This window comes from Diorhabda carinulata, chromosome 9, assembly GCF_026250575.1.
Source record: "Diorhabda carinulata isolate Delta chromosome 9, icDioCari1.1, whole genome shotgun sequence".
Classification (NCBI taxonomy): Eukaryota; Metazoa; Arthropoda; class Insecta; order Coleoptera; family Chrysomelidae; genus Diorhabda; species Diorhabda carinulata.
Window position 1 is genome coordinate 19,462,390 of NC_079468.1, and position 27,402 is coordinate 19,489,791.

The following is a 27,402-nucleotide window of genomic DNA, read 5'->3' on the forward strand; positions in this document are numbered from 1 at the left end:
ACTTGATGAGGAGCACCTTTTACACAATTTCGAAGTTTAGGAAACTCACAAAAATAGAAAGTTCTTGACTGAGTTTTAATGTTCAAAGGTAATTATAATCTATTGGATAAATTCTCTTCAACCAAACACCACATAACGATTCAAAGAATAGTTCTAAAAATTCATTGTAGTAGTAACGTCCTGAATTAAGTACAATAATGAATAGAGAAATTTCAAATATTAAAAAATTCACTTTGATATTTTGTTTTTCTGTTTTCAATATTTGTATCCACAAGATAAAGTTTCAAATATTTTTTGAGTCTTAAATGCCGAAAGAAATGGTGAAATGGTTGCCATCTACTAAAGATAGTACGAATTAATTTTTTGAGACAGGTAGAAATTTACTCCTTTACGTAACATGGATTTACCTGATATTGATTAACAACGCATTATTTATTTGATCTTACGCCAATTCTACATATTTTTATAGATGAAATCATCTTCAATAATGGTTTTTGAATAGTTCCTTTACGTTGATAATGTATAAAATATTGAGAGTGAGGGATGATTCCATGAAATTTAAATCGCCATCTATTAGAAATACCATGTACGATTCTAAATCGAGTAGAAATCTATTCAACCTACGGTAAGTATTTGGTAGATGGTGGTATCTAGTATAATTGTGAAGTATTTCATTCTTTAATTGGAATAGGGTGTAAACAAAAAAAGTGAGGTTCAAATACGAATCAAAGTTTTACTTTATTGAAGTCCATTGATTGACGTAAATTCTACAATCTGAGTATTATTTCGAATTCTTTATATCACATATTATTTTTTCTCGAACTTGCCAAATACCAAATTATTCTTTATCAATTATTTGAAAAATCCAATTAACAATGTCAAGTCTCAATATTTTTATCAGACTGTTAAATGTCACAATAAAATGACGAGTTAGACATTCATTGTTTGTGAAGTTGCCTTATTAATCTTATATTTAATAAAGATTTGAAATTTTGATCTTCTATGGATTACGGAGATTCTATACATGTGAAGAAAATCTTTGACCAAATAAGGTGAGCAGGTATATTCAAAAATTCTTGAAAACCATAATATAGAACAGAAGACAATAACAATGATAGAAAGAAGTAATGTACAAAACTGATAAAAACGAGCAAAAAACGAAGTATCTAAGAAATTTACAACAAAGATAGGTATGAAACAAAGACCACTTCTTTCCTACTTAATAATCGATGAAACAAGAAAAGAGTCAGATGGCAAAATTCAATATAAAGAATTTGTGGATGGAACTAACATATTTAACAGAAATGATATTTGCAGATGATTTAGTGTTATTAACGAAAGCTCAAGCAGATACACAACATAATCGGAAATGAATATAAAATTAAATACAAATAAAACTAACAGCATGACAATCGAAAGACAAGATGAAGTAGTTAATAATCAAATAATGGAAAAACCATTTGAACTAGTAAAACAGATAGATGGGGAATTGAATAACCCATTGAATATCGTAATATGAATTTACGATATGAATATGTCCATTATTTTACCTACTACCAATAATACTAATTATTTACTCAAAATTAGTATATATTCCTGAAATTAGTGATATTAGAATCATGTAAGAAGCAAGCGTTGCGCTCATTGTTGATTTATTTTGTGAACTGTCAATTTTGACGCGTTCACTTCAGTTTGGTATAATTGTATCGACACGAGTTCCAACTATGGATTCTGATATAGAACTTGCTACAAATAACGCAATACAAACCCTAGTACCCGCTAAATCCCGCAATAGATACAAAAAAGAATAAAAGCGATTCGAAGACTGGTGAGGTTCAAAAAAAGTCCGTGATATATCGGAGAAAATTTTATTAGCTAATTTTGCTGGGAAAGTTGGAAAAAAAAAGGCATCATCAAAATGGACAAATTATAGTATGCTGCGAACAATGATATATGTGAAGGAAACAGAAGCCGAAAAAATCCGGTATATTTTCAAAGGAAAATATACACAGATTGTTGAAAGAAGCCAATGATGATCAATTCTTGACGATGAAGGTAAGATTATACATAAATATGGTGACATTTCCATGTAGCATATTATTTTTATAGGTTTTCTTAATCGTGAGTGTGTTTGGCGCCTGCCGAAGAGAAGAATTGATGAAGTTAAAAATTGGTGATGAAGTAACGTTAATAATGATCAAAATACCGAATACTAAAACTAAAATTCATAGAGAATTTGCTATTACTAGAGGAAACATCGCTAGTTTTGACTGCTTGAATAACGTCCGAAATTGTGTTAGACTTCGACCTCAAAATATAGTCCATGATCGGTTTTTAATTTTATATAGAAATGGAAAATGTTTTCTTCAACCAATTTTCTCAACCAATTGGTATCAATACTTTTGGCGCATTCCAAAAGAAATAGCAACGTTTCTGGAGCTGGTGTTGATATGCACATTTTGAAGAGACAAAGTGGATGGAAATCCAATAGTGTCGTTGAAGGATTTTGTAGAAACATCCTTAGAAAACAAAACAAATATAGCTACTAAAATAATAATCGTTCTACAAAAAATTCAATTGAAAATTCAAAACTACAATTCTTCAATTGCCTCCACGTCAGCTGGAATAAACATTGTACAGGTGTCGTGTTTAATTATTATAATAAATGAAGTTTAATTTTTGATTCATGAGTTCATTCCACTGGTGCGGTAAAGTATCTCATTACGAAACTCTTATTAGTATCGTAATGTTTGATATTACATATTTAGTAGGTAAAGATAACAACCATATATATTTAAGTGAAGTTATAGCAAACTAGAGTACGAAATAAAAGGAAAGCTGGGAAAAATTGGTAAATCATTTAATGCAATGAAATAATCATTCCTTGGAAAAAGTAGTACCAAAATACAAAAAAAAAAATGAAAAAGTAGTGAGGCCTACCATGCTTTACAGCCGTGAGACAAAGTCAAATCAAATAGTCAGTACAAATGAAGTGGTACGGGAAAATAGGAAATGAAATGTGAAAAGCTGGAATAAAAAATGGGAAATACTAAAGATAAAACCGATTAGAAATAAGATATATGAAGCACAATTGAGATGGTTTGGACACATTTGTCGATGGCAATGAACAGAATACCAGAAAAATCTTTGGATTTGAAAATAGCTGGTGAAAATTATAGAGGAAGACCAAGAAAAGCATTGATTGAAAATGTGGAAGAATCAGTTGGAACAAAGGGAATAAAATGGGAAGAAAAAGAGCTAATTTAAAATATAAAAGCATGGAGTAAAATGTATATATTATAACCTATATTGAAGCAGCCATACACCTAACGGTGATATGCGTAAAGAATTTATAAAACTAAATTTTGGAATTTCCAAATTTTTGTAGCATGATGTGACACAATGAATTTAAAGATCATTATCAATTGGAGTGGGTTATAAAATGAGAACGCCTTATAAAGTTTACAGAATATTCAATGAAGGTCACTGTGAAAATAAAAACATTCGATAATAAATTTTTACTGCTTATATTAAATGGAATAGAGGAAAAAAATCTACGACTGATAAAGAGTTTAAGAAATTGTAAAGTATACCCAAGAGACAAAATTTCAATTATACTGAACTTTGATTTCGTATACAGTGTCTCTTGTACACCTTCGGTTCCAAACATTTGTGTACAACTTAAGCCGCGTCCCCACTGGACAAACATTGTTTGCCAAACATTTGTCGAAAATTTCGACAACTTTTATGTTTGACAAACAACGTTGGCCGGTGTTTTTGGCGTGGACGCTATTCCAACAAACTTTCATGTGTGGAAGGAAAAGGGGCCGCCATTTTTGTTTGTCTAGAATGTTCCCGTCCCAGATCGAACATTGTTTGTCAGTGACTTCCCCTACCACCTGTTTTAGTGTATTTTGAAGTAGTTTTCCGGCGTAATTTTTGGATATAAACTTTGCTATTCGTATTTTTTTATTGAAAATATTCATTGGAAAAGTGTGGTTTTTCCGCAAAATGAGTAAAGAGTTTTGGAGCCAGGAGAATTTGATAAGGTTAATTAACGTTTACGAAGGTAAAAGTTTATTGTGGGATCCTAATAATGATGATTATAAAAACAAAATCGAAAGAAGAGATGCGTTAGATGACATTACAAAAGATTTTGATGTTAATAATGTCGCCGAGATTAAAAGAAAGATTGAAACTCTTCTAGTACAACATAGACGAAAGGAAAAGTTACTAGCAACAAATTGTAAGTACGGGATGGGGGCCACAGAAAAAAAGAAGCCTTGGTGGGAATTAACTTATTTTAATTTTTTGTATCAGTCCAATTGGAAAATAGCGACAGTCAAGTGGGATCGCCATGCATTAACACCTGTGTGGCATCGCCAGAAAAAAGCTCCACGAGTAGCATGCCGTCGAAGAATTCTAATAAAAAGCCTAGCAAGAGGCAAGCTTCAGAAGAAATTATAAAATTATGAAAACATCTAAAATTGGTAAATCGTTATATTTAAGTTGATATTAAGAAACCAAACGGAATAACAGATTTTAACACAAGGTAAGAAATTATCGACATTTCTTTTCTTGGTATAACTTTAGTATCACGAGACACCTTTCTAAAAAAGTTTCAATCCCAATATTAAATCCATCGGATACAAATTTTACAGAAATTAGAAAATTCATATAAATTAAACATTTGTATTAATGCATCTAAATGTTCTGGACTTCTCTCATATTTTAAAATCAGTTTTTTTTAATAATTTTTGGTAGATAAAATTTGACGTTCCATATTTTGATAAAGACTTAAAGGAAAAGTCGAAACGTCAAATTTTATCTTCCAAAAATGATTAAAAACTAATTTTAACACAGAAGAGACCTAAAATCAAGAACATTTAGATGTATATATATATCAAAAGGTCTAAGAAATTAAAGAAATTTAAACATTTGTATGACCACTTCTGCTAAAAATAATTTTGAAATAATAATATGGATTAACCACGTTTACTATTGCAATTCAGGTGGTCTAAAACTAACGATTCTGGCATATTTACAAAAATAATAATATATATATATATATATATATATATATATATATATATATATATATATATATATATATATATAGTTGTAGTTGGACCAAGTCTTCGGGAATTCTAAAGTACATATTCAACCGTTCTCTCTTTGACTACGGATTAATTATAATGGATATTTCAAAATACTAAAGTACTAAGGCGATTATCCGATGTAGTTTGCGTATTAAGGAGTTTTCAAGTTTTCGTTTACTTACGTTTTGTCGACGCCGACTGATAAAGATGCAAGAGGCTTAAAGAAGTGAAATGTGTGGTCTGGAATTCTAAGACTTAACTGATTACGGGGACAAAAATATTTTTAACAGGGTGGTATGGCGTGTCAAAATAAACAAAGTGGACAATGGGGATTACTTTTCCCTTTTTAGTTGATATACCCTATAATAATTTTAGAGCCATAATATTCACTTTTCATTCTAAGAGGTTTTCAGAATAAGATCTAGAATTTCTGTAGAAGTCAAGCTGAAAAATTTAAGGACTGATTCAATTTGACAATAACAGTTAACTTCTTCATTGATTCGAAAAATTATAACAGAAAGCTGATGAAGCATGCCCAATGTAAAAATTATGGAAATGTTTTATAAGTATTATAGTACAGCAGCTAGGTTTCAAATAAAAAAGATTTGTTTTAAAAAGATCTACAAAAAAGGTTTCCGCAGTTTATTGCAAAAAAATCAATATTTGAAAAATTATCGTCAATATAATGCAAAATTATTGCAAAATTGATGTTTTTTCAGACTATATCAATCATTATTTGGTTCCTGTATGACGTATAAAGATTCAAAGCAACTCTTTTCAAACGTTAAAGTTCAAGCTTAAAACGAGATGTGGTAGACCTTTTAACTATTATCTGTAAAAAAGTTGCAGTAGTTTGAATGTACAAATTTTCATTAAAAAATGCACCGTAATTTGTTTTAGAGGTATATAAATCTCAAAAAAACGAGATACACCTTATAGTAGCTTAAAGTGCTAATCAATACGAACATTTTGACCACTTTCAATTATGTTTTCGAGCAATAGTTGTAAAGTTATGGAATATATTAACTTCCATACTGGACAAAATGTTAAAATATTTCCAATTATTATTTATATGTACGTACAAAACTTCATAACTATATGAAATTACCACCAACGTCAAATTCTATCAGATACCAAATTTTAAAAGCATTTTATGCTATTTACGAGCAAATTAATATTTTAAAATCACAATGTAACAAATTGATACCAAAAGATTTAAGTTTTGAGATAGATGAAACTATTTTAGTTCAAAAAAAAGTAGCTCCTCTGTACCCACCAGCTCATCATATGCCACCGAATTATAATTGCATGAAATGTAATACAAAATACTGCACTTGTAGAGTCGAAATTACCCTGCCTTTCTTTTTTCAAATGTAACAAAGATAGCACGTGTAAAAACGAATATGGTACGAAAATAGATTGAAAATACATATTGGTACTTAAATGTTTGCCGTAATTTTCGTCGAAACAAGTTTTAGAAAATGACAAACAATGAAACGATAAATATACTTTAATATTAATTTAGTTTTGAGACCATAAATACTTAACTTCAATTAAGTAATCGCGGGCGCGCCTCAGATCGCAAGTGTGTAATTTATATACCCTTAAAACACTTTACAAATTACGGTGCTTTTTAATGAAAATTTGTGCATTCAAACTTCTGTAACTTATAAACAAATAATATTTAAAAGATCTATCACATTCCATTTTGAAGCTTAAACTTTAACGTTTCAATTGAGCTGCTTTCAATCTTTCTACGATAAAGTGGACAAAAAAACGACATTTTTGCATTATATTGACGATAACTTTTTGAATATTGAATGAAAAAAACGTCAATTTTGGATTATATTGACGATAACTTTTTGAATAATATTTTTTTGCAAAAAACTAGATCTTTTTGAAACAAATCTTTTTTATTTGAAACTTTTTTTCACATCTTCTTTGTATAAGAGATAGCTTTATCAACAATTAAATTTTTTATAACAAATTACTCAACCAGATTTGACCTCGGCAACCTCGAAAAATCAATTCTACACATTAAGAAAACATAGGAAAACTGAGGGGAGTATGAATGATCCCCCCATAGCTGCCGTACTATTAGAAGAATAACATATAAAATAAAAATTTCTGTGAGTATTTTTCAATAATTATTTTTATTTAAAAGCAAATAATTTGATAAAAGTGACGAATAACCAATGGATTCTCTCGTCTTCAGCGTTGTATTATAATGGAAGATAGGAAATATTATAAGAGAAATTTCAGATTGGAATTCTATGTTAGTTATCAAAGGTTTCCAAACATTTCTTCTAAATTTGAAACAAAATCTTTTTCATACTACAAATCGCTAGAGTTCTAATTGAATAACGAGTTCAGATATTAACCTAAATGTTTTTCAGTCATCACCAACCTTAGGTAGGAAGAAAATTTGGATTATTCGCATTCGCATTTTATTTGGCGCATTATATCCAATGAAATAATCAACACTGTTGATTATCAGTTTATTGCTTTAAATCCACCTCGCAGGCGTTCATTACTCATCACGTATTAGCTTCGAATGTGTAATTTCTTCTCTACAAAATAGTTTATCATACAAATCTGTACTAAATACAAGGTATTAATCTGAAAAGCAACACTCTAAGAAGCTTACATCGTCGAGATTAATTATTATTGACAAGTGGTATTTCTTTATTCCGCGTTCAACACAAGTTTTGCATACATTTTCATCAAATTCTGATATAACTTGACGTATCTTTCAAATCTCTACCGCACTTAAAGTAGATCAACGATTATATCTGCGTAGTTTCGCTTTTAACCCCAGAATACAAAAATGTTTTCATTTCACGTTTATGATTTCCTCTATGGTATGGTGAAGATTGCGGCGTAAGTTTTCGACATATAGTCTACGTTCTATCCAAGACCTAGCAAGCTGGTGACTTGGATAAATCGTAAATTGATCCTCGATAGCCCAAAAATTGTGTGTAAAAATAAAAATGCGTCTTTTCTACGCTTTCCGTACTAGTAGTTTTATCAAGAAAATGATTCGCTCGCAGCTCACGCATGACTTTAAATATTAACCTTATATTGTAGAATCAAACATATGTTGTGAGTTTAGATGATTATCTTTTTTTGCAGCAGACATATTAAGGCCAGAAGAACTGGCAATTCTTTTTTCGATATTGCTCCTGTGATTGATGTATATGCTGCTTATTTTTTGGATATCCTAGCGATTTCTTGGTCGGTGAAACATAAATTTTAGAAAAAAATATCACTTGATATGGAATTTGAAAAGAAGTCTATAATATTTGTGTGATTTTCAAAGCCCTCACGTTTTGATACAAAGTGAATAATTTGACGGTAAGTGGTCCTTTTTGATTGTGGTATTTTGGTAGACCAATTTCACTGATTTAATGAAACATTCACGAATCGATTCACATAATGTAGACAGTGGTACATTTTCATCCGGTGAGAAATTGCCTTCTTCATTCAGCATTTCCACATTTTCCACAACATTTTCTTACATTTAGACCTTTTCTACCTAAACCAACTTGCGAAAAAATTATTTTTAAATAATACAACTTAAAACGATGAAAAATGTCTACAATTGGACACAAATATGTCGAATCAGATACTAATTAGGAAGCTACTGAAGTTTACGGTAATGGGGTTAAGGTACTTTATTTATGTAGAATTAAACAATAATAATGAGGAAAAGTATTGATAACAAAACAAAACTTTTTAGAATTTGAAGCTACTCCAAATTCTCAAGCAAAATTTTACGAATCATCAATCCACTCATATTTAATTACGTTTCGTCATGGTTTTTTCAAAAAAACTATAATAGTGAGTCTCAAATATTCTTGTCGAAGCTTGACGATATATGTTTTCATAATAACCATTGTATTGTCAAGTTTTTTAATTTTAAAACCAATGGAAATATCCGAGTCATGTCTACTAAATTAGCTTCATATATGTTATCTACTAATTTTCGAATAACATTGTTGGTTGCCTCATAAACTTTTATTAGTTTTCGGTTAACTTTCCTTCGCTTTAAAGTATGATATATAATTCTATAACATCCCTCACTTAACGCCATGTATTCAAAATAACCTTCCAAACGTCCGAACTATGGACTGACTTATTTCGCTGTTCTATATAATTTAGTCTTTCGAGTTAGAATAAATAGATTTTAACAACAGTCATGTAGAATTATAAGACAGAATCAAGGAAAACAGAATTGAAAAAATAAAGTAACGGTTGACATATGATTGGGGAAAATGCTAACGGGGACCACCAAGTTCTCTAGATAATTGATGCATATTTAAGTACACACTGGTACTAAAAACTTTGCCTTTTTGAATGACAACAAATTTTACATTCCATAAAACTAGGTTCTCATAGAACACTTCCAACAGCTGAGTATTCAAAGATAATTGATTATGTCCAGGAAATCATGGTGGTGTTTGGGTGCACATAGTGGAAGACGACAGTCGTAGTTCATCCTGCTTTCGAGAATATTTTGGGGGATGAAAAGCATTAACATATATTTTACATACTTACCCCAACAAGGATTAAATTATAACTTATAAATTATACAGAATTATTTTTAATATTTATTATAAAAAATCACTACTCCTATAAAATTTTGAAACTTTCTGGTTTCTTATGAAAAAAGTTTTCCTACAACTATGAAAAATGAGCTTCCATCTCTTCTGAAGGCAATTATTATTGAATAAAACGAGAACCTCTACATTTATGGTCCTCAAGTCTTCTGTATATTTGTATGTGTGAAAAATAAAGTTGAAAAACACAGAATCATCATAGTTTTATGCAAGTTAAGTAACTGATGTAATTTTTCAATGAAACTAGCTAATTTAATATAAAATTGGGAAACCATCTCTATTGGACTGTTTAGCTCCTCATCTGAATTTTTTAAATGATCGTTCGTTCAAGTTTCTTCTCTATAAATAATTTTCTCTTCATTATCATTTCTTTGTACTTAATTTTCCAAAATAATCTACTAAATCGATCCAAGCAATTGATGTTTCAATTATTCCCAAAATCCAAAGAGAAGCAATTTTTGGATCTGGACATCTGTTAAGTGCTAGGAAGTTTGATCAATTAAAAACATATTTATTCAATGTTTCTTTCTCGATATGAGATTATATGGAATGGTAATTGTGTCGAAAATGAAGTGCTATTTCTTGACTTGAATCTGAATAATAATTTGATGAACGTTTTACAGAATTAACCTTTTGAAAAACGGTTCTATTTAGTGTTGAAATAATGAGACTGAATTCGACTTTATAATTCAAGTACACCAATTACTTTAAATTGATTATCTTCTAAACGTTTCGTTCACAAATTATTTCAAAAATAGAATTTTTCCATAGACAAAAGGGAAATGTAACAAAAAAAAAAACACAATAAATAAAATATCGCATCGATTCACGGTCTGTTTAGCGGTTTAGTAACAAAGCAAAAAAATCCCAAGAAATCATAATCGCACTACACTACAAAACAAACTTTAATAATAGTAATAATATCTAATCCGTTACATCTGGATGTAACAATGTAACAATGATTTTTAATTCAGCCACATACATCAGTGAACTTGAAAAGAAAAGGCTTAAAAAGATTTCGTAGCTGGGACATTTCCTTTTCGTGACAACGTGTCACACTGGGAGACCAGACATGGGACCTTATGATGGTATTCATAAATGACGATCCATCAGCCGTACAATCGCTACAAGATGACGTGTGTTGGTTAGTTTTATCGTCATGTTTTGAGGACTCGAATCAATCTTGAAAACTATGCTCCTTCATGTATATATGTACTTATTTTTTAAATAAAATATGTGGCTTTAAGCATCAAACACTCAAAAAAGCTCTTAAATAGATTAAGAACAAGAGTTTAATAGAAGGAATTTTTCGTACAAAGAGATTTACCTGTGTAATTTTTTTACGATATTTCTGGTTTTTGATAGTAATCCTGTTGAACTTTATGAATAGTTACGTTTTAGAAATAATTTATAAATGCTATTTGCTTCATGTATTGAGACAATTATAAGTTAATATACTGACCAAAAATGTTATATATTTATTAAAAATATTTCTACATCTTTAGATATATCATTATATTGGTTACATCTTTTGAAACTAACCCGAAATCATTTTATTAACAGCCCAGAATAGATGTAGTTTAGTTTGGTTTCTGTAAAGGTTTTAAAAGATCTCGAAAAACATCAGCTTCAATCTATAAATTAATACCTTTATATATGAAAATCCCTTATCTGGAACTCCATTCGAATCACAAGTACCACCACTAAGATTTTAAAAAGGTATTTTTAACAATTAGTATAAAAAATATAAGCTGTGGCGTACAAATACGTGGATTATTCAATTTGTTTCGCAATTTATTGAAAACAAAAACAATAAAGTAGCAATGTCGATTGATTTAAAAAAAAGTATAAAAACCAGATACTGCAACAGGTAAATACATAATACCTCATCATATCATTCATGCAATTTATGAATTTTTGTGTAAATAAACTCTTAGTGATTATTGTCTCACAAAGTTTAGTAATTTGAAGTTTATTATTTCTTTTATCATTCAATATTTGGGTGGTTCATATTTATTCAAAATAAAAACAGTTGAGTGCGTGAGGAATTCCCAGGATTTACTAAGGTCACTTTCATGACTTTTGTAGAAATAATTTTCTTCAAATTACCTATTTTGTGAAACTGCCAAGTATGAATCGGAGCATCTTGAAGAAATATGAAAAGCACTTGAACATTTATATTCACGATCAAAGGCCAACCAATTATTATGGACTATTTCCAAATCCAGATTTACTTTAGAGCAACAAAAACTTGATTGGGCGCGAATTTGATGTTGATCTCAAACTATTCAGATTAGCAGACACAAACTAGTTGGGGAACTTCACGAGTCTAAAGGAGATTTAAAATGTTATAATTGATTCCGTTTATTGACAATTTTTATGACTAAAGTCAAATCAAATGGGATGATTTTTTCATAGTTCCATGATATTTATGCTAAAAGTTAATCAAAGTTTAAAAAATTCTTGAAATTCATTATTCGGCATTTCACTATTATCGGTACAAATTTATTTGTTACTATTTCACATATTTTCATATAATTGGACATATTAATAATAATAATTTGATCAAAGACGTACATTGATGACCTAGAATATTAACATCTGTAATTTTTACTGTTGTCGGTATCGAAGAATATAAAACTTAATTATATACCGGTAAACACTTTTTGCGGTAAATTAATGAAGAAGTAGCTGAAGATAATCGGTTGTTGTTAGTTCAATCCGATGACGAGGCATTATCTTTGGGATCTTTGACTATCTACACGGCGCTAAAATCAAATGTTGTGCTTGTTAAGTTTCATGATAATACGTCTTAAATAAGCAGCATAACAGAAAGTTGCATCTTAATTATTGAGGAATGGATATTCGTATATTATGAAATTTTGAGTGTGTTATAATTATGAAAAATTAGATATTATTTATGAATGGACTGATATTTTATTGAATTCGGAATTACGAAATAGAATTGGTCAAATCTCATGGGAATAAGTTATTAATAGTTTTAACAAACACGAAACTATCATTCACGCACACTTGCAAGCTTAGTGATAAAAACAGTATTCAAAGTTGTTCTAATATGTCACAAAACGTGTTATAAATGAGAATCAGTTTATTTTAAATAAATTATCACAACAGCTAGCATAGTGTGCAAAAGAATAGAAGCGAAAATGTATAATACGCACGCAACGGTCAACTAGAAAACATTTGATCAAGGTATAAGAACTAATGTGTATCTGCATTACTTGGACTTTGAAGACCTATCTAAAAGCTGTAGAGTAGCTTTAATCCTACTACATATTGTGTCATGAAGACATAGCAAGTTGTGTATGGTGGCAGATTGAGAAAAGAAATCATAGCACTCACATCGACAATGTCTAGGTAGTATTCATCCATTTATTATGAATCATCCCATTATTATTGATACACAGGAAACGATAAATTTGCATCAAAGTAAATGAATCTATTAAGGATGATGATCATCATCAAACCTTTCAATCCCATGTGGATTATTGCTATCGCTTTATCTTTATAGTTTGTCGTTTTTTTGCTGCTTTTGTTATTATTTTCCATTCTTTTCGGTTCCGTTTTAGAGAAACAATACATTAACTTCCAATCATCGTTTCTAGATTTGTCCGATGCACTGTATTTTTGGTGCCACTTTAAACTCATATTGGGTTCTGAATGCAAAAGATCTACGGGGCCCCCTTATCAATCGCAAATTCATAAATAAAACTACAACAGAGTTGAAATTTTTTTCCGATTAAGATTAAGTTCGATCTGGTGAGGGGTTAATCTTGACAATGTAACTGAACAACTCAATATTAATACATCCCCCGCGATTTTTATTTGTTTCTGAGCATAAAGTGTTGTACTGTATAGTTATTCCATCTTCAAACTGTTGGAGATGCTTTTATCAACCATTTATATGGACAATGGTTCTAGCTTCCTTCTATAATGTGAAGCATTGTGATTGGTCAAGATAGATAACAGTTACAAAAGCTGAATCATTAAAGCACTTTGCAAACATCACCACATTCCTCATTTTTGAATATATAAATCTTCGTCTGAGATGAGATGTATGAAAATCAGGTACGTATGGATATATAATTACTGACCAAAAAGTCGGATTGACCTATTTGGTAATGTTGGAGAAATAAATTACCACATCTGCCTAGGGCATCAGTGCCCCATCGTTCTTCGGTAGATCATCATTTCTGCTCCAAGTGAAACTGTGTAAATTGCTTTGGTTCGTAACTAGGAAACAGTTAAAATCAATATTTTCGCTTTGTTTAAGCTTGTTTATGAAATACGTTTACGTCCACGTGTTGTTTTTAAGACCAACTTGTATTTTGACAACTTACTAAGACGAATGGTTAACATTTTGATTTCTTATTAGAAAATTATTTCACGAAACCAATAATTTATATCTAGGGCACAGACAAATCCAAGTGCGATGCATTATTATCAAATTATTTGTTAACATTACCTTCAAAAGTGATCTGAATAGTTTTTTAATTGTTGTTTATATTATGACAGAAAATACAAAAATAAAAGGCATTAATACTATGCAGACTCGATAATCCGAACTACTAAAAATCAAGGCGATTCGGATTAACAAATAATTCGGATTACCGAAGCAGTGGTTTTTTATCAAAATCTTTATTATGAAACGCAAAAAAGCAGTAATTAAGAAATAAGTAACACTGAAAAATATATGTATAAAAAAATAAGAATATGGTATGTATTAATTTCTAATTAATTAATTTGTAATTTTCGCTTGATTTACACATCTTTGAGCAATGTATTTAAGGGCCACTAATATCTTAGTATTATTATATTTTATAATAAAATATTGGTCAGATGTTAATTTAGTGGCCATAGAGTGTTATATTAATGATTAATCTTGTCAATATGACATAAAATTGATTTCAATTTTTAGATCCTATGCAAATTTTTAGGAACCAGTTGTACAAAGAAAAGCACTAAAATTATTTTAAAATTAATCCTACCCATCGATTTTAGACTTTTTCTGTTTTATGTCACAGATTATAGATCTTTCAACCCCATACTAAGTGGCCAACACTTTTCCACTTTCTCCCTTGTTAAGTCTTTCAATAATTTTACTTTTTTGTTTTATGGACAATGTCTTGTGCTTTCTTTCAGGGGGCATTTTTATTTAAGCAAATATTTAAATAAAAACCCACTTATATCACCTAAAATGGCATTACAAACATCCCAGCAAAGTATGTAAATATCACTGCCCAAAAGCGTACAAAAGCAGTGAAAATGCTGCACACCTGTTTAATGTGAGTCCCAGATATAAACAAAAGGATAATTGGGGGAATCCCAGAACGTCTAATCATAATTTCTATAGGAAATAGGTCTACACAGGTTCGGATGATCAAGTACTATGAAATTCGGATTAGAGAGTATCCAATGTATTTAAAATGCTTGTTCGGACTATTGAAGAATTCGAATTATCGAATGTTCAGATTATCGAGTCTGCACTGTATCAGTAAATAATAATATTGATAATAGTCTTGATTTACCAAACCAATAATCAATTTTTATTGTTATCCGTTTATACCATGCAGAGGTTTTCTTGAAGACATCTATCCAAACAAGGAATAATTAATCAAACTGATGAATAGATTCGTTCACAGTTGTCGCGAGGTCAATCCAAAAATACATCCTCATTCATCAGAACAAGAAAAAAATCGCTTAGATATTTTCTTAAATACATCGCAGTTGCTTGAAAAAGATTTGTTCATTATTGTTCTATTGAATCAATGACTCAATTCATTTATCCTGAAAATTTGTTGACTGTATAACCCAAAAATATTCTCTAACATCATCAACTCAAAGTTGGAAACATGGGTGACGCTATGTATGAACGTTAGTAAGAATATTAGCTCTAAAATCAGTTTCTTCCTTAGATATGTAGATAGATTTGAGATAGAGCAAACCATAATCAGCATTCAAAATAAGTTATTTTTAAATTTTCCAGAAGTGATGATTAACGTTTCGTGTTCTCTAATCAACGAATACTTTGAAAAGGGGCTCAACTTTATAGTTACTTATCTCTCTCTATTTTGAGATACATTTGAAACATTTTAGGAGAATTATTTCATTTATATTCGAAGTAATCATCACGCACATCAATACACTTTTGTATTCGAAGTTTCCACAATTTGAGGTCATTCTTATTATGGAATGCTTTAAAAAAATACGTTGCTCAATCTATATCATGGAACATAAATGTTTCTTCAGGTTAAATGAAGAGATGAAAACACACATAACTAAATCTGATTAATATAGTGGATATTCAATGTCTGTTATATTATGTACACGTGAAAAATTAAGTGTTTGCTGTGAAATGTGAGTCTATGCATTATTGTGATGCAATATTTGAATATTTATTAACTGAAGAATTGCAGTGGACATTTTATGGTGTACTTATTTGTGTAACTATCTCAAGCTTAATAGCTTCCACTAATTCTATACTATGAAAGTAAACTAAAATTTTCTCGACAGAACTTTGCTATTTCAACCTCCTCTAGTTTTAGTGTGGACCTCGTATTACTCATGTCAATTGACATTTGACATTCGTTGTATTTTCAATATTTCAGCATACTTTGTATTATAACTGAACAAATTTAGAACAAAAAATAATCATTATAAACATTCTTTTCGATAACAACTACAAATAAAAAAATAGTCTTTTTATTCGAGCTCAGCGATCTGATCAATTTGATTTTAAATAATTAACAAGTAATACTTGTACATCTGGTGATTTTTCCACGATCTAAAATTATTCTGTTTGCATGTTATATAGAACATAATGATATATTTCGCCAAACAGTCTACTAGAGTAACTAAATCTTTCATAGAGAGTTCTGTGATATTGAAAATTTGTATATTTGATAGGGTAAAGTTAATATTATGAAATATGTAACTTGTATTGGTAATATTGACCATAATTAGGTAATCAAATGAATTAAGGGTCTATCGAATAATTTCCTAATATACGAGCCTCGTCCTGTTTCATTTACCACAAGTCCTAAATGTTTGGTAACATTGGGAAAGCAGAAATCCCGCTAGAGAGTTCACAACTCATTCCGGATGAGAATTAATAATAATATTTATACATCTTTTCATACATATCTTGACAATCTTGTACTTTGAACCAATGGCATACCCGAGTTTCAAATCTGCCACTGATCTCGCAGAAGGATCGCGCGAATTCTTTTCATTTTATGCCATAGGGTCTCTATAGGCTATAGATCAGGGCTACTTGCCACCCAACAATGGAATTTTTTTCTCTTCAAATAATTTTAATGGGGTTTCTCTCGTATGACACGCAGCTTTATCTCGCTTGAATATAAAATCCTCCCTCGTCTTTCTCCGATGCGACGTGGATAACAAATATTCCTTAACAAATTTTTGACTCTAACCTTAAGCAGAAAATTTTCGTTTCAAAATATTTGATTTGCTTTTGATACTCGATCGTAATGTCCCAAGCAGTTGTTCTAGTGACAAACATAATCTCTTTAATCCATCACTACAAATATGGCAGTGTAATTGTGTGTTGAAGCAAACATCTGAAACGGTTAGGCACTTTAAGAAGAATTGAAATTGAAACTTTAAGACTGTTAATACTTAGTAAAACACAAACAGTTTTGTATATATAGGTATTGAAGAAACAGAAACACAGAAAGACTGAATAAATTAGAATTGAATCCGTCAGAAAAAAGAATACATTAATCTGACATCATTTGAATTAAATAAGACAATAAAATAAACCAAGCAATATCATCATTATCATCATTAGTGAATATCTCGATTTGGGAATACATGTTACCGATCCTAGGAGGGATGCTACTTGAAATAGACACATAAAAACAAATATTTATAATTGGATAAAGCTTTATTGTTTTTCAAAAAATTCTCTATTATGATCAATACTCTTTTGTATGAGTTTGAACCAATTTTCCATTCCAAAACGCATCAACCAGTTCTTGAGGCGTAGAAAACGTTGACCTCGCAATTTCTTTGATCTACGGCAATAAGAAGAAATAATTAGGTGCCAAGACAGGACTTGTACGGCGGCGAATGACTCATCAATTCGATGTTGTGAGTGTTTAAGAAAGTTTAAGATAGAGTGGTGAGAATGACTGATTTACTGCGATTGGTTTCCCTAATTTTTTCGAGCACTTCTGGCAAACAAATACTGGTGTATGATTCAGAATTCACTCTTCTACGTTGCTCTAATAAAATCGTGGCGACATGTACAGTTATTCCGAAACAATAGGCGACCAAGTGCTTCCTGCGCGCATAACTTTTGTTGGGTTTGGCTCGTCCTGAAAAACACATGTAGTCGATTTTTGTTTAGTTTTGGATTCACATGCATAAATCCATGATTCTTCGCCTATCATAATCTTACAAACGTCTTTTGGAGCAGCGCGTCAACGCGAGATTTGTTTAAAGTGATTGTTAAATTATGTGATATCCAATGAGAAAAATATATTTTCTACAGCCAAATGTTCCTACAATATTGAATGTATGTGAGTGGAACTAATGCCCAATTATGCCTCAATCGCATGGTATGTCACATGACGATTTTGCAGTATTAGATTATGCACGGCATGAATGTTTGGATTTTGGACGACCTTCGCACGAAAATGTTTGCGATTTATCTCCATTTTTTCACAAAGATGAATGTTTGTATTGTCTATAAACAACTCAAATAGCTTTCTTATTTGTTGGCATATCTCAAAACTTAAATAAGGCCTTTTTCAATGAGAATAGTTGTTTCGGAGAACAAAATAAATTATTATTGTCTGTACTAGCTTCTTGGTCTCTTTTTATAGGTGATTGTTAAATTTAATGCTCGGCTATTTTTCGATAATCACAATACATTTATTTGAAATAAATCTGAAGTTTCTACCGAAAATTGAACTCAAAATTCGGAAGCTATGATCTAAATATCATTCTGGGCTAGGATTTGCAATTATAAATGAATCAGAAACTGTCCAAATAAATTCAATCAAGAACAGACAATAACAGCTCAAGGAAAACAGTTCAGCTAAATCAAAATAGCTGAGAAATGGAAATTATCTCAATTTTTATGGTATGCGGTTGTAAGAGTTTAAAGCACAAAAAATAATGACTCGATGACAACCTTTTTTTTCTATAAATACACTTGACAGTCGACTAAGATATTAATGAGAATACAAAACAATAATGTCTGTTACATCTAATATTAATAAGTGGAAAGTGGAAAATTATTGATTTAAAAAAAATGTATTTAACATGTGTAGATTTAAAGAATGTCGTCATTAATGATATCAGAATAATATATAAAAATTACGATGAAATATTTGACGATTTTTGCCAAAGAAATAAACTCTGAAATATTCAAGGTATCACATTTTGAATTAAACCAGAAATATATTTCATTTCGTAGTAAAAGAAGGTAGTTGGTTATTAAAGTGGAAGGGGATCAAAAGGTGTGGCATGATGGCCGTCTTGACATGTAAATGTATTCAACAAAACCTTCTTTGCCATTAACATGGAAGCCTTTCCGGTCCTACACTCGACTAACACTTTGTTCGGCTGTCACCTTTAAACAAATCAGACGTGAATATAAAAGTGGAAAACTGCTTCCCTTTCTTTCAAGAATTGTTTTGTTCAATACTTCAGTATAATTAAGCATTTGCTTCTTTATTTTTTCCGATTTTTAGCTTTACTTTTAATTAGGTACCACACTTGATTCACATATTTCCGAAAACTACAGTAAAGAATAAAAATTATATCAGGTTAATAATCTTTTCAACAGATAAGGATATCAGAAAATAGAAAATGGGAAAATCGGGAAGCAAATTAAAAAAGTGGTACTGGAGAATGCCACAGTTGTGAAAAATACAGTATGTTTCTAAATTCATGTGACAAAATTCAGAACGTAGTAATTAATTAAGATGGGTTTTTTCTATAACAAAATTTTCTCAGCCCTTCCCTTTCTGAGATATCACTTTTAGAACGTGGTGTGTATTAAATTATATCTCAAAATCCTTGTTTTATTTGAAAGTATTTCTGAAATTTTTCTCTTTAAACTAATAGCTGCAGAGAAAAAATAAACACCATTATTAATAAACTTTCTAATAAACTGAATGGAATTAACCATGTCCAGCCAAAATTCACGAACATTCATTCATTGAAAACGATTTTCCAAACCGTTGATATCAACTGTGGGTATCGAGTGGAATAATGATTCAAGGCAACTCCATAAACAGAAATCACAGGGAATTAACTCTGAACAGCTAGCAGGCCAATGTTGGGGCTCTGATATTGAGTGCGATAGGCCTGCTTCCACCAAGAATAAATCGGATGGCTTTGAGTTTCTAATGACTAACTATGATAATTAGTAAATACAAAAACAACTTTCCTATAAAAATAATGTGGCGTTTAATCACGTGACATTAAACACCAATCTGAAAAGAGTGACGTCACACCTCGCGAAATACTATGTTGTAGTTGTCATTTTCGTATAAAGTGACCAAGTTATTTCGAGTTTTCAGCAATTATTGTTAAATTAATAAAGTTCGTTTTTAGTTTAATCTTGAAAGACAGGTATAATTTACCATGAAATCAGTATTTAACAAAGCAAACTGCAGTAATTAGCCCAAAATTGGCTTCATTAAGCTTGACAAATTTTTTGCAATGGACACCTACTTTTATTCACCGAAAGTCCGCAGTGTTAGAACTTATATGAAGTATTATGTAGAGAACAAAGTCTTATTTAATTAGCAGGTACCAGTCAGAGAATCGTATTTACCCACTTTGGAATGAAAATTCAAAGTTTCAATAACTTAATTAAGTCATAACATTTTATATGTTATGTGTGGTATATTATGGTAGATTTTGCAAAATTCATTCCTTTTACTATACATTTATAAATAGATACATCAAATTTTGTTCGATACTTAAATTAAAATGATCTTCACGGAAATAATTTGTGGAATTAGTTGCTAAAGTAAGAGCATCTTGCCTTTGCCATTTTTAACCATTTTCTTCGTATTTCTTTATTGTCTGGAACGTAAATAAATAATTTGTCTGGCGATTTTATCGTTGTACTTTCACATTGGGGCACTGTACAGCATTTATTATTCATTATTTATTAAAAAACACAATTGACTGCCATAAACAAACAGCTGTTTCGCGAGGTGTGACGTCATTCAAGATGCCATGGTAGTTTTGGCCTTTTTCGGGGTCAATTTCAAGTTCATTTTTAAAAACTCAAAATACTAACGTAAAAAAACTATTTTTCTTAAAATAATATATTTTTGGGGTGAAATAGATGCTAAGCTACAGTTTTAAACTAATTTCCAAATTTTGTCAACTAGTCTATTAGTTCAAGGCGATCATTTTTCAGAAAATTAAATTCCATTTGATGGCTTGGGTAAAAAATGTGGCCCAATACCTCCTACAATACCAAAATAATGGTCTATAATTTCATGGGGATTCTCGTCTGTCGAAGCATTTTCTCCATTCTCATTGAAGTACCTTTTCTGACACAACAGCCGATTCTGAACGACCCTCGCCAAATTCATTCTCTAGCGAAGTACAACCACGATTGAATTCGGAAAACTAACGAAATATAGAAAATCATTGCACGAAAGTGCTCGCGATTTAATTCCATTTTTTGACCAAGATAGTTGTTTCAAATGTCCGCAAACAACTCAATAAGTCAGATTTGACATATTCACATCAGTGTTGCCATATCTCAAAACTTAAGTAGCAACCCTCTTATATTAGTTATAAAAACTAATGGGTATTTAAAGTTGATAGTTGACTATTTTTTTATATCAAAGTGATTTCATGTTTCACGTGCTTATAACTAAATTTAGTGAAAATTCTGATATAAATATCTAATTTTTTTCTAGTTGATAAGAGAGACATTGATGAAACATTGGAATAATAAAAAAATGGAAATGATAATTGAAAGAAGAAGTTATAACAGCCATGAATATGAAAGAGAAGGGAAAGAAAAAGATAATATAAACTTGAAACAGATCAATTCATGCCGAAAAAGTAGCTAAATCTACAAAGAAAACTATGAGAAACAATTTAACAATTATAATATAAGGAAAAATTGATACAGGGAAAGCTAAAAAAAATGTGTATTGACAGAAATATGTTATACCCGATTTGACATTCATCTTGCATCACGCCAGATATTAAATAACATAGATGTTACAAAACTTTCGAAAAACTCTTGAGCTTGTACAAATATATAGTATGTGAAAATGAAGTTTTGAATTTGGAAAATGTAAGTATATTCACATTTATAATATACTTTACCATAACCGTCCAAATGTTTTAATCTCTGATATTATAGAATTATTCGTCAGTATCACAATAAATGGGTACCGGTAGCTAATATCCCGTGTACCGAAAACCATTGTGGGAGAGTAAGAATCACACAATGTAAGTGGTAATTGGGGCGGTGCGTGATTTGATTAGAGGGTGCTGTGCGCGCATTGTGCCTCCGCATTTGTTTAAAAAACAGACGGAGCTCGGGTTTCCAAGCATTCAACTCTTTTCTACGCCTTCTATATTTACAATTGAATCTTCAAGGTACGGAGGAGTTTAGTCTGCGTGTATGGACGGCGGTAGAAACCTCTCAAAGGATATTTTATGTCTAACACAATAGATACGAACTTGTTTTTTTATTTATTAATTTAGAAGATGTTTTATTTTGTTGGAAACTTAATAGTTTTTTAGTTATCAAAAAAGATGTGTTCGCTGCATTTTCAATGGCACAATTATTTTTGTATTGTAAAAATCAATGAAAAATTAGTAGTGTATACCCAAAAGTGATGATCTCAATGTTAATATAACCAGCTGAAAAGGCAGAACTCGCAGCGTATAAGTCTGCAGCTCAAGCTAAAATAATTTCTCAGAGCGTTAGCGACGATCTTCACCAGCGAATGCCAAATAAGGAAGCATGGAGCATTCTGGTTGAGCATTTTGACATAATACGGAGTTCTTTTGAAAAATTCATAGTTGTATTCACGGTTAGAAATGAGACAACGTAGCACCATTAGGATAAATAAGTATTATTAGTCTGACATTTCTTCATTTCCATGCACTTTTCTACTAGCTAGTTGTTTTTCGCAAATAATCGTCGTAATTCAATACGTGTGTTTCTTAGATACTCTTTCATGTTCAAATACCTTGATGACTTAATTGCATAAACGAATTCGTCTCAAAGTAGGCCCAAACTTTCTCGTAGAGCATGAAATCGTGGACGAGGTATGAGCTTCGTAAGAATGTCTGCGAGTGGCTACCCGGTTCCAATGTCCTCCATAGCTAGTAACTCTTTCTTGATTCGATCTCGAATCCAAAGGTAATCCTTGGGTTTTCAGTGAAATTTCTGGTAGATTAATAGTCAATTTTGGATATAATATAAGATAAGAAAGTCTTATCGACTCGTTGAACAGCTGAGAAATCCAAATGGCCTCTTGAATCAGCATTTGCTGCGACAGCTTCTGCTGCACAGGTAAAATCAGCAAACAACTCTTGACGACGGTTTAGCCAAGTAATAGCTGCACCTGCAAATTTTACGATCACAGCAAAATCGGCGTTACTGTAGCACTCGAGTAGACGATTATTAGGGTTACAGATGTACACCAACTTGGAGTCGACCGTGCCCGTCAGGTAACGAATAAATCTCTTGCTTCTGATGACATCTGTAGGGTTCACCAGTCGACTTGACAGGACACACACACAATGTCAAAACAAGTAAACTAGAGCCCCAGCAGCAGATCGAATCGGAAAATCAGAAGCTTTCTCTGCCCGTTAGCAGTTAGTTTATCTACACATATCATTGAGCTGCCAAGTCGTCTATTTAAGTACGCCAAGTGAGGCTTCTGAATACACGTGTTCAGAGACTGAAGGTAAACTGTCTTCAGTCTCTGAAGACGATAACTTGATTATTGAAACGCGCTTCAGCAAGTGTAATCGTGATTGTTGGTGTAGTGGTGATGACAGTGTATTCGTATGAATATCATCAACGGTTCCAGAAATTCTAACTTAGCCAAGTAAAGCTGAAAAGGCAGAACTCGACGCGTACAAGTCTGCAGTTCAAGCTAAAATAATTTCTCAGTGCGTTAGCGACGATCTTCACCAGCGAATGCCAGGTAGGCTGTCAACTAAGGAAGCATGCAATATAGAAACCATCGATGGTTTTCGTGAGCTGTTGTACGTCTCCAAGGTACTGCTCATTTTAACAAAGCGTTTTGAATGATGAAAGCAAGCAAAAATAAGTCGGTAGAAGATCTTTCGTCTGCATTGATTTTGTATGAACGTAATGTTGCACCACATTCGAAATCTGGGGAAATTCTAAATGCTACTAACACTGGCGGACAGCAGAAAAAGAAAACTCACCGTTTCAAATGCAAGTACTGTAGTTCTGAAGACCATTGGATTAGTCAATGTTCAAAATGGGAAGCCCAAATATCCAGCAGGAGCAGGAGGGACTAGCGCTACAATAGTGAACTCTATCGGGTGTGAACGGAAGGGCTCACAAGGTATTTTGACCGATTCCTGTGCTGCTCTAGTCTCGATTATCAGTGACGTCAACATAGCTACTACAAATTACCTGTGGTGGATTGATAATGGAGCTACATGCCTACATCAAATTTAAACTCTGCCCATAACTTGATGTTATTTTCATGTTCTAATTACTACAAAATAAATTCAAATAACAAGCGAACTAAAAATAAAAGTCAAGATGACAGCACTTAAAAATGTCATTAGCAGGACCGCCAACCATTCATAATGAAAAACCCTAGTTTCCGCTAACAGTTACCAAAATAACTGCTGTAGAGTTGGGATTCTTCAACACTAGATCGTTATACAGCATGAATATTTGTACTTTTTCCATTGAAGGACATGTATTATATACGCATATTTCCCTTTATTAAACCTCCACCATTAAATTCAACAGCTGTCAATTTCAACTTTTTCATATTTAAAAACTGAATAACTGAGCTAACTTCGTATTTGGCGGAATTATTCATCGAAGGAGACATAAAATATGATGGCGGCATAGTGAAGGACTGACAGATAATGGCTTTGAATTAACGTCACTTGACAGATTGCTATTTAACAAATAACGTAACTTCAAATTTATCAAATTAACGTTTTCTAAACTTATTTAGGTTCTACTCGATCCGATTTTCAATTTCAGCTTTGTTTAAAATGTTTTGGTGGAATTTCTGGAATAGTTGGTGATATGCACCCTCAACATAATTATTCACTATACTAACACTCACAATTACATTGAATGACGTGCATTTCGATAACCAAGCTCCAGAGATTGAAGAACCTTCCTTCATATAGTAGGAGAAAGTACATGTGATTACAAATCGAAATATAATATTTTTCACTTTTTAACACATAAATATTTGTCGAGTCGATGCACCAGCTTTTGAACCTCATCGTATATCGGTTTTTGAAGATGACAGGGTAATTATGATTTTTATGATTTGCAGCTGCTAAATGCGGTACTTTTTTTAATAACTGTAATCATCTCAAAAACCAGAAAGTTAAATTATAATTTAAAAACGGGATTTCGACCAAATTGACATAATAATATAATAATTTTCACTAGAAGTGTCAAACGCTTTTCGATTTGTAACAATGCCCTTTCAAATTTTTATTTTTCTATGTATCGACGACTGCACAACATTACTTATATTGAGAGTAAATCTGACATGTGGAATTGGGGATTATTATAAAGAAGTTCGCTCCAAAAAGAGCTTCACTCGAGTGACTCCCTAAGTGAGAGATCTCGTATTTTTTCCGACTGAACAATTTTCTTTACGCAAATTAAGTAGGACCGATGTCTGCACAGAAAGTGACACTTATCAGTTCAACCGTTTGGAATGTATACCAATTCGATCTATATTATGTGAATCGTTTAGTTTAGGGATATTTAATCCGATTAACCTACCTCAAGTTTTCACAGTGTGGTATGTAGGAAATTCTTGGTATTTGTTGAAAAAAAAAACAGGATGGGAAGATGATAAATATCCATGATTAGAGACTTCAATTTACGGCGCATGAAGAATTAAAACGTTTATTAGGAACATTTTGAATAATCTTTCTCCAATAATTTTGTCGTCCGATAAGACAAACACAATATTCGTAACATTTTTAATTATTACACGTCACTTTCACAATCTACTCCATAAGCAGATTAATGAGTAAATCATCGTATTGGAAAGTGAAGGCAGCTGGACATGGTGCAAGAAATTGCAAAGTCAAAATATTTCATAGATTATTTTTATACGTCGCTTGACATTATGCAACCTCATAATGGCTGCCAGTAACAAAAATTCTATAAGTAAAAGTAAACATTTTCCATATTTTTTAACTGGTTTAAAAATTTTAAAAATTAAAATAACGAATCTAAGTAATATGAACTAGAAAAAAATGGTGAGTGAAAAAGTGACAATAATTATGTCTGATGATGCCTCGCTCTGGAATCTGATTGACAGATTGGTTGGTACACCAAAAGTAACTAGACTTCTCCCTAGAATTTCAACTTGCACACAATAAAAATGGCACCAAATCGATAAAGACTGCTAGACTTGATGCAATACAACATGCAATGCAATACAAGGCGCAATTTTTCTTGCTAAAAATCATGCGTAGATGAAGTTCAGTTCATTGTTTCATGAAAGATCTCGCACTTGCCAGATCATTAGTTTGATGCCAGCTGCAATTCTAGGAAGAAATTTAGTTACTTTTGGCTTAACAACCAACCTGTCCATCAGGCTTCACTTCCAAGGCAGCAATAGATATAATTATTAGTTAGTGGCAGCCATGATGCTATGGTAAGAGACTTGCATGCAATTTCTTGCACCATGTCAAGCTTAATAGACGTAAACCACATCGTAACGTAATCGGTGCGAAAGATTGTTAAAAATAAAACTTGAAGTTTTTGGTTTTTAGTTCAATTATTTTCAATGATAAGAAGCTGAAATTTAAATATATGAGTTTATTTATTTATCTTGTCAAGTTCTCAATAATTATCACTCATGAATCAGAATTTCCGAAATTATGTGGTATATGGCTTTTGAACCCTGGAAACAAAATTTGCATCATTATGTGGCGTACTGCAATTGACATCAGAACTTTTTGGTAATTATGACTACCTACTTATAAAAGTAATAAGATTTTGAGTATTTTTACTTTATGTAAAACCAAAAATGATTTTATTATTGACTATAATATAAAATAAAAATATTGAAATTATTATCTACATACGTTAAGTTGGAATTTCTGGAACCGTAGGCGATACCCTGTTTACACCAATACTCACAATTACATTGTTTGATGCGTGTTTCAATAACCAAGTTATCGTCTTCAGAGACTGAAGGTAAACGAAAATCTAATGACTTGACTTACCTGTTTTATAATAAATTTTCCCCGCAATAAACCTTCTCCCACGAAAATTAATCCCAGCGGGAAAATACTTCTTGGCGGGAATCTTCACATTCATTCCTTGAATATTGAACGATAGAGTAGGCTGTAAGGAATTGGCCGTTTGTCCCTATTTAAGCTACTCTTACAACTAGCAATTTCAATTCTTTCAAATATATCCTGATTTTCCG

The 27,402-nt window shown here is 31.4% G+C and overlaps 2 long non-coding RNA genes across 2 annotated transcripts; one reads left to right on the forward strand and one right to left on the reverse strand.

Annotated features, from left to right (window-relative positions):
• Positions 1-666: 666 nt before the first annotated feature.
• LOC130897883 (uncharacterized) lies at positions 667-2,683 on the forward strand. Its single transcript, XR_009059803.1, has 2 exons — positions 667-2,055; positions 2,110-2,683. It is a non-coding gene; the product is annotated as an uncharacterized LOC130897883 (long non-coding RNA).
• Positions 2,684-17,626: 14,943 nt separating this feature from the next.
• LOC130897961 (uncharacterized) lies at positions 17,627-24,587 on the reverse strand. The gene is made up of 2 exons (XR_009059810.1): positions 24,167-24,587; positions 17,627-17,775 (listed from the first exon to the last, which is right to left on the reverse strand). It is a non-coding gene; the product is annotated as an uncharacterized LOC130897961 (long non-coding RNA).
• Between the last annotated feature and the right edge of the window lie 2,815 nt (positions 24,588-27,402).